Source organism: Passer domesticus, chromosome 5 (assembly GCF_036417665.1).
Source record: "Passer domesticus isolate bPasDom1 chromosome 5, bPasDom1.hap1, whole genome shotgun sequence".
NCBI classification, from domain to species: domain Eukaryota; kingdom Metazoa; phylum Chordata; class Aves; order Passeriformes; family Passeridae; genus Passer; species Passer domesticus.
In genome coordinates, this window is record NC_087478.1 from 2,724,857 (window position 1) to 2,739,972 (window position 15,116).

General features: G+C 41.5%; 1 long non-coding RNA gene across 5 annotated transcripts; it reads right to left on the reverse strand.

Moving 5' to 3' along the window:
• Nucleotides 1-711: 711 nt before the first annotated feature.
• On the reverse strand, nt 712-14,315 carry LOC135301534 (uncharacterized). 5 transcript variants are annotated; one of them, XR_010363283.1, is made up of 4 exons: nt 14,087-14,282; nt 4,295-4,495; nt 1,549-1,599; nt 712-1,139 (listed from the first exon to the last, which is right to left on the reverse strand). It is a non-coding gene; the product is annotated as an uncharacterized LOC135301534 (long non-coding RNA). The 5 variants fall into 5 exon arrangements; XR_010363281.1 differs by having other exon boundaries at nt 720-1,139; nt 4,234-4,495; nt 14,087-14,283; XR_010363284.1 differs by lacking the exon at nt 1,549-1,599 and having other exon boundaries at nt 721-1,139; nt 14,087-14,280.
• Between the last annotated feature and the right edge of the window lie 801 nt (nt 14,316-15,116).

Genomic DNA, 15,116 nt, shown 5'->3' on the forward strand with positions numbered 1-15,116 from the left:
TGAACAATGTTGGATAAACATGCCCTTCAAAGATCAAAGGATGTAGGGCTATGTCAATTAAAAAGAAGAAAAAAAAAAATCAGCATAGCTAAACTGCTGTTTCTCAGCAGCTTGGTGTGGGTGCAGATCTGAGGCTGCTTTGCTTTCATTTCCCAGTCTCAAGGGTATCCCTATTCCCCCCAGAGCCTGGGGAAGCTGGCACACCCAGATGTGAGCTGAGAGTCTGTGGGCAGAGGGAGAGAGTACCCCCCTCATCCCTAATTACACGTTCAAAGGATTCCTGCTCTCTGCAAGCAGCACATCTTTGTGGCATTAAATAAAAATGGGCCTCAAAGAGAAAACAAACGCACACACAGCGTGTTCAACAAGGCAGTGGGCAAGAGAATAACAGGGGAATGTGGGGTTGGAGTGATGCTGTTGGCTTTTGTTTCTTCCCTGTGAGAACCCTTCCCTTCTCCATGGATTTCCATCAGAGTTCACCCTCTGTGCCAAACATGGACTCATCTTCATGCCACTTTGGCCATGCAGCTCCAACAGGAGACAGGAGAATCCATGGCTGATGAAGGAGTTTTCCCCTTCCCAGGAATGCCCATGTGATTTATGGCCAGCAAAGCCTCTTTAATTAACAGGACTCTCACTGGCTGTTTCCCTGTGGCCCAGAAAAGAGGAAAAACTCGCAGTAATGAGTCCCAGCTATGCCTTGGCTTTGTCTGCTCTGTATTTCACAGCTTTTCATCTCTCTGCTGAACAATCCCCAAGGAGACTCCCTTGCTGAAATGTCTCTACTTGTGCAGGGATCCCACTCTCCATGGCCTGATCCCTCTGGTAGGTGTTGTGGGGTCCAGTCCATCCATATATCCATGCCATAAACTTCTCAAGTTTCTCTTGCTGAGACCAAAAATTTCTTCTTTGTGAGGGTGGTGAGGCCCTGTTACAGGATGCCCAGAGAAGGTGTGGCTACCCCTGGATCCCTGGAAGTGTCCAAGGCCAGGCTGGATGGGCCTTGGAGTAACCTGAGACAGTGGAAAATGTCCCTGCCCATGGCAGGGGGTGGAACTGGATGATTTTTAAGGTCCCTTCCAATCAAAGCCATCCTGTGATTGTCCCAGTGCATGTTTGTGGATATGATCCCCCATATTCTGTATGGAAAAAAAAAAAAAAGAGTTTGATTTGTTTTCATTTTAGAGGAGGGGCAATTGAAGGAGGATGCAAATCAGAAAGGATAAAATCATGCTGGAATCTTGCAGCAGATCTGTCTCATGGATACCAGTGTTCTTTCTGCTGAAGATTGTGTTATCTCAGCTTCAGAGAGGATGAATGAGCTTCAGCTCTGGTTCTTGGGTTTTTTGTGGGTTTTTTTGGGTTTTTTTGTTTTGTTTTGGTTTGGTTTTTTTTGTTGTTGTTGTTTTTTTTTTTTTTATCAGAGTTTACTATTAGGCTAATGCAATATAAAAGCATTGTATAAAAGCAAGTCTTCAAATGCTCCCTTTCCACTGCAAATGGAAAAGGCATTTTTACTCTGAGAATGAGGGTATTTGTTCCTTTTACCTTTGCACTTCTGGACTCCAATGCTTCTATTATGTGTGTCTGGACTTGGACCTATTAGTTCAATGAGAAGAATGTGAAATATGTAATGTTGAACCTGTAAGCAAGAGAGTTCTCTAACCCAGGCTCCTGCTTAAGAATTACAGGCATTTGTTGTTTGTTTGTTGCACTTCTTGGGAAAGCAGAGTTATTCTATCCTGTTTAGACTCCATTTTTATTTCCCAGTTCTAGACAATACAACTCCACCTCAGTGAATATTTTACAGTTTCTTTGAAATAAATCACCCTCTCAGACCTTCCTGTCTACTAAAGACAAAACCTTATTGTAATGAGTTAAATTCCAGTATCAGCTAATCTGAGGAAAGAACCTGGCCCATAAAGTTTGACAAATGATGATCATTTTAAAAAATAAAATGTACACATTGTGTCTAAACACAATTGACCTCATTTCTCTCAGCTGTCCTGGTGTTCAGTTGCTTGGAAAGTTTCCTCCGGGGAAAACCTTTATTAAATGATTTGTGTGTCTTTTACATTTTGTTCCAAATTATCTGGCTCCCTCGTTTTATTTCTTCTTCAAGCTGGCTGCCTGCTACAGCTAATTTGGTTGTCCTTGCTGGGACTACCATAAATACTCCTTCCCAGTCGTACTTTGCAAGCTGAATTACTCAAGTGATCTCAGCTACGGCATCCAAGAAAATACTCAATGAGATTAAACACTGGTGGAATTTTACGGTTGGAGACACTGTTTTAAAGTCATCCATAAAGGACCATGAGCAAAAAAAAATGCTGACATGGTCAAAAAAAAACATTTCCTAGATGCTAAAATTGTGACCTTCAGGACTGTGCTTGAAGGGAGAGCTGTTCACTTCTCTCCCTGCAACGACTGTATTAAAGCACGACCCCCTCTGTGGAACTGGTAACAAGGAGCCCTCCATAAAAATACATGAAATATCAGATTGAAAGCAAGGAGGTAAAGCCTGGCCTGCAAATTGAAAGAGCACTGAAACCTGCAGGAGTCTCTGGGTATTCTGGGTCTGTCTGTGAAGCAAAGGAGGTGACATCTTACCTGGGCTCAGCGGTACCAGAGTCACCAAAACAATAGAAAAGCTGTTTATTCATCTCCATCTTTGCTCTTATTACACCTTGGCAGCACCTGGAGTTTTAACCTGTGCAGGGCTGTGGCTCTTGGGTGGAAATTGTAGTTGGATAATTCTGCTGTTGGCTCAGGGTGGCGTATAGTTACCATTCCCCCAAAAATTTGTGGTTATCACCAGGCAGACTGGCTCTGTAGTTTCCTTTACAATGGCTTCATGTCTTTCTGTCACAAGGTTGATGCTCCTGACTTTATTTAAAGCTCTATAAACACTTCATTCATCGAAACCCAACTCCAGAGTAGCAGAGGGTGACAATGGGGCTGTAATTATTTCTGATTGGGTGGAATAGATGAAGACCTTTCTGTCAAAAATTCTCTTTTTAAAAATTTTTCCAGCCAGGCATCTGTTAGCACATTTTATTTCAGCATTTCTGAAAGTATATATACTTCCTTTTGAGTTGTGAAATAATTGTTTTCAAGTCTGAAAGAGCCAGTACTTCATTCAAAAGGGGTACAAAAATCATTATAAATGCCCCATTAGCCATACAAAATGTTTTAACTTGGAACATCTCTTAATTAATTTTAAAAAATGCTTTTTTCATCTCTAAGTTGATATTATATGACCATCCTCCCTTCATCTCCCAAAAATAGAGTTTTCAAAATCATGAAATCATTATTATTATTAAGGTTAGAATCAATTACTCTTACAGTTTGCTCAAACCTTTTGAGGTGTGGTGGACAGAGCTACTTTCATGTCAAGATTGATTTTAAATAAAGAACGTTTCTAATACTAAATTGAAAAGGCTCAGACTTTATCCTAGTGAAAAAGGTGAATGATTACAATGGGAAAAGTACTAAAATATCAGTATTTCTTGTAGAATTAGAAGTCCATAGTTCCTTAACCTTCCTGCACCACACACAGGATGGATGGGTCTTTATTTTCACAAGATCTTTCTTGATGTTAAAAGGTAAGTCTACTCATCTTATAATAAACCTGGAAAATTCCAGGGTGAAGAAATGCATGAGACAGCATAAACATGACCTGAGACATTTCGGATACAAGCAACAATTCCACTTTTCTTGTAACAGATGACACCGCCTGACATTAGAACAAGAAGTACCTGTTGCCTCTGCTGTAAAATCTCTTGCAAATAGCTTCTGATTTGTGGCACTGATATAAAGGCTGTGTTTTATGGGGCTTACCCAACCAGCTTTGCTATGTCAGGTTATCACAGATACATTTTTTTCCAATTCATTTTGAGACCAACTGCTGCTAAGAGGCTGTAACAAGGGTTGCAACTTGCTCCTTTCACTTCTATTCAAACAGTTTGAATAAACCCCCATTTCAGCCTTTTATGGGCCCTCTTCCCATTATGCCTCTTTTATTTTACTTTTCTCCACAGGGATTGAGCCACTTTATTCACGTAATTTTCTGCAATATCATGTTAACCCATTAAAAATCAGATAATTTATTGTCCATTCCATCCACCTGCCTGTCCTTTTCCCTTAGAAAGCACAATCATTTCTGTGAGCTCTGCATTCCCCTGCCTGTTCAAAGGGCCTCGTGGTTGTCCTCACTTTCTCATTAAATCTCACCCAAGAACAGTTGCCTTGGAAACCAGGGAGTTGATCCAGCAAAGGGGCTGAGCATCTTCACCTTGCCTTGACTTTGGTGGGAGGTGAGGCCATTCAGCACTTCTGAAAGGAGAGTTCAGTGCAAGGCCAGCAGAGAAACCACCAGCTACAGTTTTCCTCTGGCTTCAGGATGATGGGAAGTGATGGAGCTGCTCCTCTCACAGCTTCTGCATGAAGAGCAGGAGTCAGAAGGAGGTTGAAACAGCTGATGCTTTCCTGGCATCTGTGAAATCATTTGAAGACATTTTGGAAATGCAAATGCATTTTAAGTACTATTCAAATGAACAAGCTTCTTCTGAAAGTCTAAGACAACACAGCTTTCCTTCAGGGCTATTTATAAAGTGCATTTGTAAGGGAGCTACCAGGATTGTCACAGATTTGGAATAAGAAACCGGTTTGGATTAAAAACAAGAAAAGAAAATCAAATAAACAGCATATCTTAGATGGTTTTTGAGAGGAGAAGACAGCATTCTTCCAAGGACTCAGCCAATGTAAGCACTGAATCTTAATGTTTTCAAGGAAAACACATCAGGGTTTGGAAACTTGCCAGTGAAGAAATGAAGTCTAGATTGCCATGATAAACACAGCAAGAGATAACTTGTGGTGATAAACCATACACTGAGAACAGAGCTGGCTCTGCTCAGGCCACCAGTTCAGCCCTGGATCAGGATATGTGTTTCCACGAAGCCTTCAGACCTCCCTATGAGCCCTTTTCAGGCTCACCTGGTTCCATATGGAGCCATTCCTTGGACCTGAACCTCAATATAGGCACCAGGAGCACAGGTCAAGATCCAGAAGAGCAGAGCATCTACCAAGCCTATGCAACCCCAGGAAAAAAGAGACTTCTGCAGGATGAAAGTCTCTTGGAGACAGCAAATCCTGCCTCATTCCTGGCTGGAGGTCTCAATGCTTCAATGGAACTTGCTCCTGTTCTTTCTGTGCTGGGACTGGAAAGTGCATGTGGAAAATATCTGTGAAGATGTTTCCCTTCTGACTGAGAGTCATGCCAGGCTTTTCTCCTTTTCAGACTTCATGGAACCTTTTGCCCTCAAAGCAAGATTTGCTCCCATGGGGTTGAAAATCTTTCTCCCTCCAAGGAACATCCCCATCTTCCCACCCAGACACAACATGCAGTGCTTGGACTCTCTTTTCTTGATGCCATCTTAGAGTGGTAAATGCTCAGACAGCTTCTGGTGATTCCAGGTTGTTTCAGGTAACAAATTCGATCAAAACATTTTGCAGAACATCTCCAGAAATATTTCTCTTGACTCCTTCTCTTGATATTTTTGGTGTTTTTTCTCACCTAAGTTTTTTATTTGTTTTGTTTTCTTGATGTTCAGTTGTGTTGTAGTTCACAACAGCAAATAAATTCCTTAAGGTCAAAAGGATTTTTTTTTTTTTTTTAGATGGAAAGGCATTTTTGAACTTGAGAAAATGAACTCTGGAAAGATATCTGAGCTAAAAACCCATTTGAGAAGTAGAATCTTCTTCTTTTACACATGTCCATCTGACATCCTTTCTAACTAAGAGCAGCTTCTTACAAAATTCCATGATACAAACTGTCAAACCTACCCGCAGAAAGAAGATAAAACAAAAAAAAAAGAAGTTTGCCAAGTCACCTGATGCATTTCTTCAATTTTCCTCATGTCTTTGTATCCATGTGCCGAGCTGATGTTTTTAAAGAGAAAAAAAGTCTTGAAGTTTATATTTTGGTCATGTCTAGAGGCACTACACAGCATTAGAGCTACTGGCTGCTGCAGGAAAAACAAGGAAATTACTTTTCCTGCCTTGAAATCTTTTCAGTTGGGACACACACAAAAAAGGCTTCTTACTCAAGCTAACATACACTATTCCCTACCTTACAGAATTAGTTGGTGTTAAATGTCTTTCCTTTCTGCCCATCATTTGCACTATTGCCAGATTTTCTTCCAGAGACTGTTCCTTGAAAGAAAGCAAAGAAGCAACTGCAGAGACTGAAAGAACAGGTAATAGGGAGCAGCTTTCTAATACTCACAGCAAGGACAGAATAAAGTCAGGGCAGTCCCACCTGCAAAGAAGAATTCACTGCTACCATCCCAACAGTGCAGCACTGGCCCTTTACTTGGGGTTGACTTTATTCAACAACAGGAAACTCCCAGAGCATCCCCAGCCCTTCTGGGTCATGGATCTTAATTCCTTGCCCTGCTGTACACTGATTTTCTCTCCCATCCTGGACAAGATCAGATTCAATCCCAGACCCACCTTGAAAATAAGGATATATGTATCTCTGAAGTGCAAAATGTTTGGACAAAAGTCTCTTGCTCGCTGTAGATGGACTGGATAGGAGGCAGGCTTGGATCCCTGTGTTGCAGGGATTTACACCTCCAAAAGAGGCTTTTAGTACTGAATAATAACATGCTTCTAATTAAGGCTGTTGCTGTAAAATCTCTAATCTGATAACACATTGTGCAGGAAGCAAGCAGACATCTGTTCCTACAAACACATCAATATTAAGGTGGATTTTGGATGCAAAACTCTCCCCATGCTGCTTAATAATGCCACTGGCAGAAGAGATCCCCCGCCTTAATATCTGGCAGCAAATGTTTTGCAACAAGGCCGTGTATTCCATGGAGGATGGTGTGAACATATGATCTAATTTTCCCTGGCAAAGCATCCATCATGCATGTGAAATTTCTTGAGGAAGACAATAACCCCTCCCATCCATAAAATGAGGTTGATGGGTGAACAAGACTAGGTAGAGACAGGAACACTCTCACCTCCAGCATTACCATCTGTGCCCTTCCTTTGAGACCTCTTAAGTGGGTATTTGGAGTTAGTATTTGGAGTTAGTTGGGTGAGACCTTCTGAAACGAGGAGTGAGTGGAAGAGCCTGCCTGGCTAAGATAACCCACCTGGCTTAAGGTACATTTTAGCCCCTTTTGTGCTCTGAGGATTTCAAAGCTATTTCTAAAGGGAAGTAGGGTAGTGCAGGACTCACTTTTCCAGAGCTAATTCTGTCCTGAGACAGCAGTTCATCTCCACCACTAAGTCAAGCACAAATCCCTTGTGATATTTCACAGAGGTAGTCTCCCCAGATATTCCTTTTTCCCTCCAACAGCTTGCTCCTCAAAGTATTACAAGCCAGAATCACTCTTCATATTTAGCTGCCCTCAATGCCTTTTTCTCCCATGAGTTTTTCCTGCTACTTTTTTGACCCCATGTAACATTATGACTTCCACATCCTTATGAGGAAAATATTGCAGAACTTGGTACAGATTCTGAGAAAAGCTGCACATTTCTCCTCTCCTAGGATCCCACTGGCATCTGTCATTTTATTTTGCTGAAAGCTTCAGCTTTGTAGAGTTTTTCTGGAGATCAGTAAAAGTTCCCAATGCTTAGCAGCACCAGTGGCTGACCATCTCTTACTGAAACCCTTTCTGCATTATAAACAGGCTAATTGTGAGTGTTTATTTTGGGTTGGCTGCAAAGTGCACTTGCTACAGATACACCATCAGGTTTCTGTCAGATATTTTTTCCCATTAGTTTTGTTTTATTCTGTGCAAATAGGGAAGCAGTTTCTGATTCTGGCACACAGATGTGTTGGTTCCAGGGCCCACCCCCCCTAGAAATAACTTCATTGCTTACATCCAACACCAGACTTGCTGTTTTTGCTGGGATTGGAAGAGGAACTTTGATTAACTCCAAATAAAAGGTGATAAAAAGAATCCCCCAACTGATACTGAAACATTCTCCACAACTCCCTGACAGGAGGCTGCAGCCAGGTGGGGGTCAGGCTTTGCTTCCAGGCACCAAGGGACAGGACAGGAGGAAACTGGCTCAAATTCCACCAAGGGAGATTTAGGTTGGATAGCAGGAAAAATTTCTTCACTGCGAGGATGGTCAAGCACTGGAGTCACCATTCCTAGAGAGATTTAAGTGGCTCTTGGGGACATGATTTAGTGGTAGCTGCGGCAGTTCTGGGTTGATGGTTGGACTTGCTGAACTTTGAGCTCTTTTCCTACCTAAATGAATGCAAGGGAGAAGGAGCAGAGGCTCCATCCAGAGCCACGAGGCTGCCAAAGGACACAACTGATCTTCATTTAAGATTTTTACATTTTTACACCAGATTATCGTGTGACTTTGAGCATCATGCATTTTGGATTTTTAATACATTAACAGGGCAAGAAGAAGAGAGTTAGCAGCAGAAGAGGAGACAAGAGTGCAGTAACACTGAATGATGAAGCAAGACATGGCTTCAGAGCAAAAAAACCCTGATCAAACCTGTGTCAGATTTAAAGATTTGCACTTCTCAGCCATCAGAGTTACACAGGGGGATAGACTGGCAGATATATTATGTAAATAAGGATCAAAATACTTGCACATCTGCTTCAATCCAATTTTCGCAGCCTTTTAAAATAGTAATTGCAAGTGTAGGTATTACAGCTCAGACACTCAGATGGTTTTGGGCATCTACTTCCCACACTCCAAGAAAATATATCAGAGCACAGCACTAACAAGGAGAGAGGTGCTTCACAGCAGCTAAAGGCAGAATGCAAATGTAATACAGCTGCTTTCCTCTGTTCACTTGGAAAGAGGCTCCAACCCAAGGTTTCAGATGCAGGAAGGACTCAACATGGCTTGGGGAGCTCCCAGACCAGCTATTTGTCTTACAGCCAGCCTGTCTCTTCTGGCTCCATGAAAAATATGTTCTAACACAGCCTAATAAGTGGTATTGCCTCATGATTTTGTTATTTGAAAAAGAAAACTTGTTAAAGTGGTGGCTCGCTTGCAGCTCTGATGAAAACAGGGTAGAGCAAGAAGTGAGCTGAATGCACAGTGAGGAGGCACGTGGCAATTTGGAGTGAGGAATTAACCCCTTAGGGCTTGGTTCTAGAAGCACTCGTGAGCTGCTTTACTCATTTGTCACTGCTCAGCAGAGGCAAGGACAGCTGGGCCCCAAATTCCTTGCAGATCCACCTGTGTACATGGTTTGGATGAGTTTCAAAGTTCCAGAAAAACAGTTTATTTGTTTGCTGGCAGCATCACGTAACAAAGGGGAGCTGGGTACAGGCACTGTAGAAAGGGACACAACACCAGGAATGACAAACTGATGGAATAGGTTGTCCAGAGAAGTTGTGGATCCCTGGAAATGTTTAAGACGAGGGTGGATTGAGCTCTGAGTCCAGCTTGGTCCAATGGAAGGTGTCCCTGCCCTTGGCAGGGGTGTGGAATGAGACAACACAAAAATCCCTTCCAACCCTTAAGAATTACATGATTTTATGACAGAAACAGAGCCTCTTCTTGCCCATGTTGCCTGGAGGCTGGGTCAGTGTGTTACAGCCTCTCCCTCCACCTGCCAGTCTCTCTCTGTGTCTATGTCAGGCACAAAGCCATGGGAGGACAGATGGGTCTGACCTGCCCAAGCCCCTTCTCAGCCCTGTCTCCATCTTGTATTAAATATAATTATAGACCTAAACTATCTCACCCAAGGGCATCAGATCCACAACTCACAAGGGTCAGCACCACTGAGATCTGCAGGGCTAAGCCCCAGCAAATAGAAGAGCATAACTGGCTCTGCTCTTTCCCAAAACCAACAGAAACAGCCAGAAACCTTTGCTTCTACAGTGACCCTTGGCAGCTTTAGTGTTTTTTGTTTTTTCCCCCCTGGACGAGGTGAGAATGGATGTTTTTTGCATTAGCAAGAAGTTTCCACAGGAAAACAAGCTGCCCACTGTCACACCAAGAGCCTGTGTGAGCACAGCTGGGATTTCCAGCACGTCACAGCACATGCAAAATGCATGAGGCTCTATGTGCATCTCAGGCACTTGTGCAGCCCAGCTGGGGCTGGGAATGGCTCAGGCACCTCCCAGACCACCTCATCTCCACAGCCTCCAAAAGGTTCCCTTCACTGCAAAGCCAGGCAAGACAGATGAAATCCCTTCACCCCCAAACGCACGTCTCGATGAAGAGATTTGCTCCTCAGAGCCAAGAACACTGAACTCTTACCTTTCATTTTGATGGTTTCTATGGAAACCATAAAATTAAGCTATGCAGTTACTTACTGCAACATTATATAATCTGCCAAACACTCTGATGTTTTTCAACAAAAGTGTTTGTTCTTGGCTGGTTGGGCTTTTTTTTTCCCTTTCCCAGTATGATCAGCCTGATCTGTGTTGATCTGATTAAACACGGAGCAGTGGTGTAAAATCAGGTATTAAAATGCAACTTCTGTCAGTTCTCTTCAGAGAATGGCAGCTCTGCCTGCTTCCCCTGCTGGCTTGCAGCTGCAGTTTAAGGTTTTGCAGCACTGCTCCTCTCCTGATCATACAGATGTGGTGGGATTGAACAGGGTCTGATCCCAATTCTGGCCTTGGGGATAATAAACAGCTTCCACATTGCATCAGGTAATCTGCATCCATAATAACAGTATGCAAAAAATGTGGTCATATGCAGTGATTTTTTGATTAACTAGGGCCACAAGGCAGGGTGGAACGGGCTGCCTTCAGTTCAGTTTCCCACATGGACTTGAGGGATCACATTTTGGACAAGAGCTGTGGAATATCCTGCAAATTTATTATGAAGGAAAAATCTCATTATAAACCAACTCTAATATGCTTTTTTTTGATGTTCCTGGCACTCAGCCATCCCTGTTGGAACTGGACCAGAGGCAGCAGCGATGTTTGGGATGAAGGAAGGTGCAATCACTCTTCAACTTTTGTGGCCAGACTTATTATTTTAAAGAGAGCTCAGCAAAGCCACTTAGCTCTTCTTTGTTTTTCCAGGATACACAACCCTGCTGCTGTAGGGAATAATGCCAAAAAAATTCTCACCATTAGTGAGAATAAACTGTTTCTTTTGTAGCTGCAAAAGGCAAAGAAAAGACCTCAGCTGGACTTTGGGGCTTGCACAGAAAATGCAGTGGGAAAAGGGAGGTGACAAACACATGGATTTATGTCCTAAGAGAAGGGTATGAGAAGGATTGCAACTTGTAGGTCAGCATCCATCACCTTCCAGTGCTGTGTCTCTCAGGCTACATTTGATAGTGAACTAAAAATGTCCAGGAGATTACTCAGGCCAGATAGAGTCACTGTTTGGATGTTTTAGCTCTGACTTGTTCCTGTACCAGGTCTCACCTCACACCAAGGAGGGTGTGGATACAGCACAGAAGAGCTTGGCCCATTCTGGGTTCAGAAGAAGAGAGTTCAGGTGTCACTGTGTTTCCCTGAAGCTGAGAAATCAGCTATGGCCTGTTTTATTTGCTAGAGTTAAGAAGCATTTTCAAAGAAATTATCAAGTCCAGCAAGGGCAGTGTAAATTAAAGCTGACAGAGATGCAGCCTCTTCTCCTGGCAGCATCCTTTCTTATCTCTCCAATCAATTTATCCCTTCAGCAAAACCCACACCTTCTTCGAGCACTCCTCAGCCTTGGCATAGCATCTTGAAAATCCTTTTCTGGGGGGTGATGGATTTTGTTTTTGAAATATTGCTGAGAAACCCAAGGGAGAGCTGGGACTCCTCCTCACACCACTGACCATGTTTGCCATCAGGTGACATCACAGAAACACCATCCACATCCCTGGGAAACCTGTCTTTTCATGGGTTAATCTCACTGTGCTGCAGCCTCTTATTGCTCACTGGCTTTGTGTGACATGTGAGACAGTGATCTTAGTATGATATAAAGATATAAAATGCTAAGCATCTGAAGCAGCTGCTCGTGCACCATTCAAAGAGCACACACACCCAATAAAACAGGCATTTACAGTGACTATAAATAGCTGGGAATAGCAGATAACTAATTATTTAAGTGTCAGAAAAACTCTAGGCAACCTCATGTGACATAATGACACATGTCATGGATAATAACTCCCAGCCTGAGATGAGGATGGAATTTAAAAGAACTGGAAGTTTCCTGGGTTTGTCTTAATGGTCAGTCTTTTTTTTTTTTTCCCATTTCAGTACTAAATATTGGAGATGCTTCTCTTGCTGAATACTTATATATTCCACTTTGAAGTTAAGAGGTTCAGTCAGGGGAATTTGCATCCCTGAAAAGAAACTGCATGTGGAGAGGGTGGTTCAGGAAGCCAATATAAGTATTTATGGTATCTTTTGAGTTGTAGGAAAAGCTGTATTAACTTAAACTGCATCATAAATCTCTGCAAAACAAAGACTGTGTTTAACATCTCTGCAGGATCTCATCTCTTCAATTTTCTGGTTTGCTGTTTCTCTTCTTTCTATGTATTTCTTGATGTGAAAAGTTTGCTCACTCTATACTCATTTTCTACTACACCAAGCGGCATCACTGCTCGATTTTCACCATAATAAAGAATCATCATGAAGTATAAAGAAAATTTCAGATAATGCCAATTCTGGTGGTTTTCTGCTTTCTCCTGAACTGGTTTTACTGAGCCTGAAGACAGACCTTCCTGTGAGCACCTCTATCCATGAACTTCCAGCATGTGCATGATAACTCACAGGCTTTTTTGTCTTCCAGATATTTGTGATGCAGCTTAACTTCTTTTAATATTTTTTAAAATGAACTGTTGAAGATTACTAGCTGCAAAACACAAAGGCAGTGGTTATCCCCTTGATTTTCTTTTTTCTTTCCACAGAAGATTGTTCAGACATTTCTGTGCTACATCAGAGCAGTGTAGTTACTACAGTTACTCTGGTTACTACCCCTATTTCCAACCTGAAGGATTAATCAAAACAGCAGAACATAGAAACAGGTTGAGCATGTGACCCAGCATGTTCAGAAACAGGAGGAGGACAGCACTGCACTGCTCCAGTGTTAAATAGCAATTAAATAATTGACAAGTAATTAGCAGAACATATCTTCCTGGTGTTTTAGAATGGTCAGACAGAAATAAATAAATGTATGAGGGAAGTGATGAGTTGGAAGTACTGGGTGGAAAAAGGATGAAGCTGCACCCAGCAGCCAGAGAATGATCAAAACAGTGAGAATTACTAATTTTAGCACATCCAGAATTATTAGTACTGAAGGACTGAAGGTACCTCCAGAAGACTGAGCAGAGTTATGATCCTTATAACCTGCAGGTGTCTGAGGTTAAATCCCAGGATTGCTCCTCAGGAACCTGGGCACTGCTCTGGAGAAGTCCCTGTGAAATCATCTTATCCCAAGCTTATTAAATGTTCAACTTCACACAACTTCCTCTGCTCCCACTATTGGCTCTGTTTGCCTTTGTGGAAGGAAATTCCATTTACTTCACTGCACTCTGGATCTCTGCAGACCCTTGTGGTCATTAAAATTCGCTTTTTTCTTTCTTGCACATGGCTATAAATAGGAGATTTTATGGAGTGATCTGTTGATATGGATGGAATTGCAGAAAACACAAGCTGGGTCTTTTGCCTAATTTGTCGAGATTTTCTCTCTTTCGTTTTCATTATTTATAGACTCCTGATATTTTCTCACTGGAAAAATCCCATCTAAGCAAAATTCTGGCCAATTAAATATAACATTGATCTTCCTAATGACCTTTCATTTTTTATACAGTTAACACACCAGAATAAACCCATGGATCACAGAGTAAAACTCACAGGTTAAAAGGAAAAATCAGAGGCATCTGTGTTGATACATCAAACTTGAGTGCACAAGGACAGTGAAATTATTACAGATTTGGGTAATACTTGAGAGGTTTAGAAACTTTAACAGAAATTCAAACATTTTCCGCTACTTTAACATCCTTTCCTGCACTTCAGTCTCAGAGAACAGATATCTCAAGGCTTTTCTACATGAGAAAATTGATGTCACAGGATGTCCATTCTTTGAGTTTAATTGGGTTTAACTTTAGAAGCATATAAAAAAGTTTAAGTCTCACCTGTCTGAGCTGAAGACGATTTTACTTGGAGACTAATGGCTTAGCTAGTTTAGGTTTGGATAAGTATTTCAGAAGGATTCTGGGCCTTCATGCTTGTGCTGTGCAGCTACCACTGGTGTGGTGTCAGAAGAGGCTTTGGAGACAGAAGCCCGTGTCAACAGAAGTTTTCAAGCAGGAGGAAATCTTTGGTGTGTTCCCTGGCACTGTGACATCACTTGGATATGCCACAACTGTAGTTAAGATTTGCAGAACCTTCTTGTGTCAGCCTTACCCTGGGGAGCACCAGGAACAAGCGACTGTTCTTTATAAAGCAGAAAAACTTTCTAAAGAAAAAAAGAAACTTGTCAGCAATTCTTTTAGAAAAGTCTCCACACTGTGCGGCTTCTGGAGGAGGGAATTGCATCAGGATTGTGCATCCTTCCCTGCTGAATTCAGCTGCAGAGATCCTTCTCCACTGGCATCAGCTCAATACACATCATTTCCGCTGACAAGATCTTTAATTGGGATGGCTCAGAAATTATAAACCAAGACCCAGAGAAATATCCATTGCAAAAATCCATTGGTTTTGCACACAGTGATTAAGAATTTCCATTCCCTGGTGCTTCTAGTGGGAAGCTGCCTGGGTTGGCAAACTTTCCTACTCCATAAAAATAAAAAACTTAAATTTGGGCAGCTGCAAAAGGATCTTGAATTTCTCCATAGACTCCTTCATATTAAAAAAAAAACCAAAAAACCCAAACAAACAAAAAAAAAACAAACCTGAGAAATTCAACAGCATGAAATTATGAAGCAGAAGAGTGAAGCTAATTTCTACAAGATTACCTATAAATAATATGTATTATAGATATATACAATAGGTATGTATTACATTATATATATTTTTATATGTACATATAATATATAAAATATACATATAATATATTTAATATGGTTTATATACAACATATGTAATATATTATATTTTATATGCTAATATATAACTATATATTTTATTTATATTTATTTATATATTCTTTATATGTATACTTAT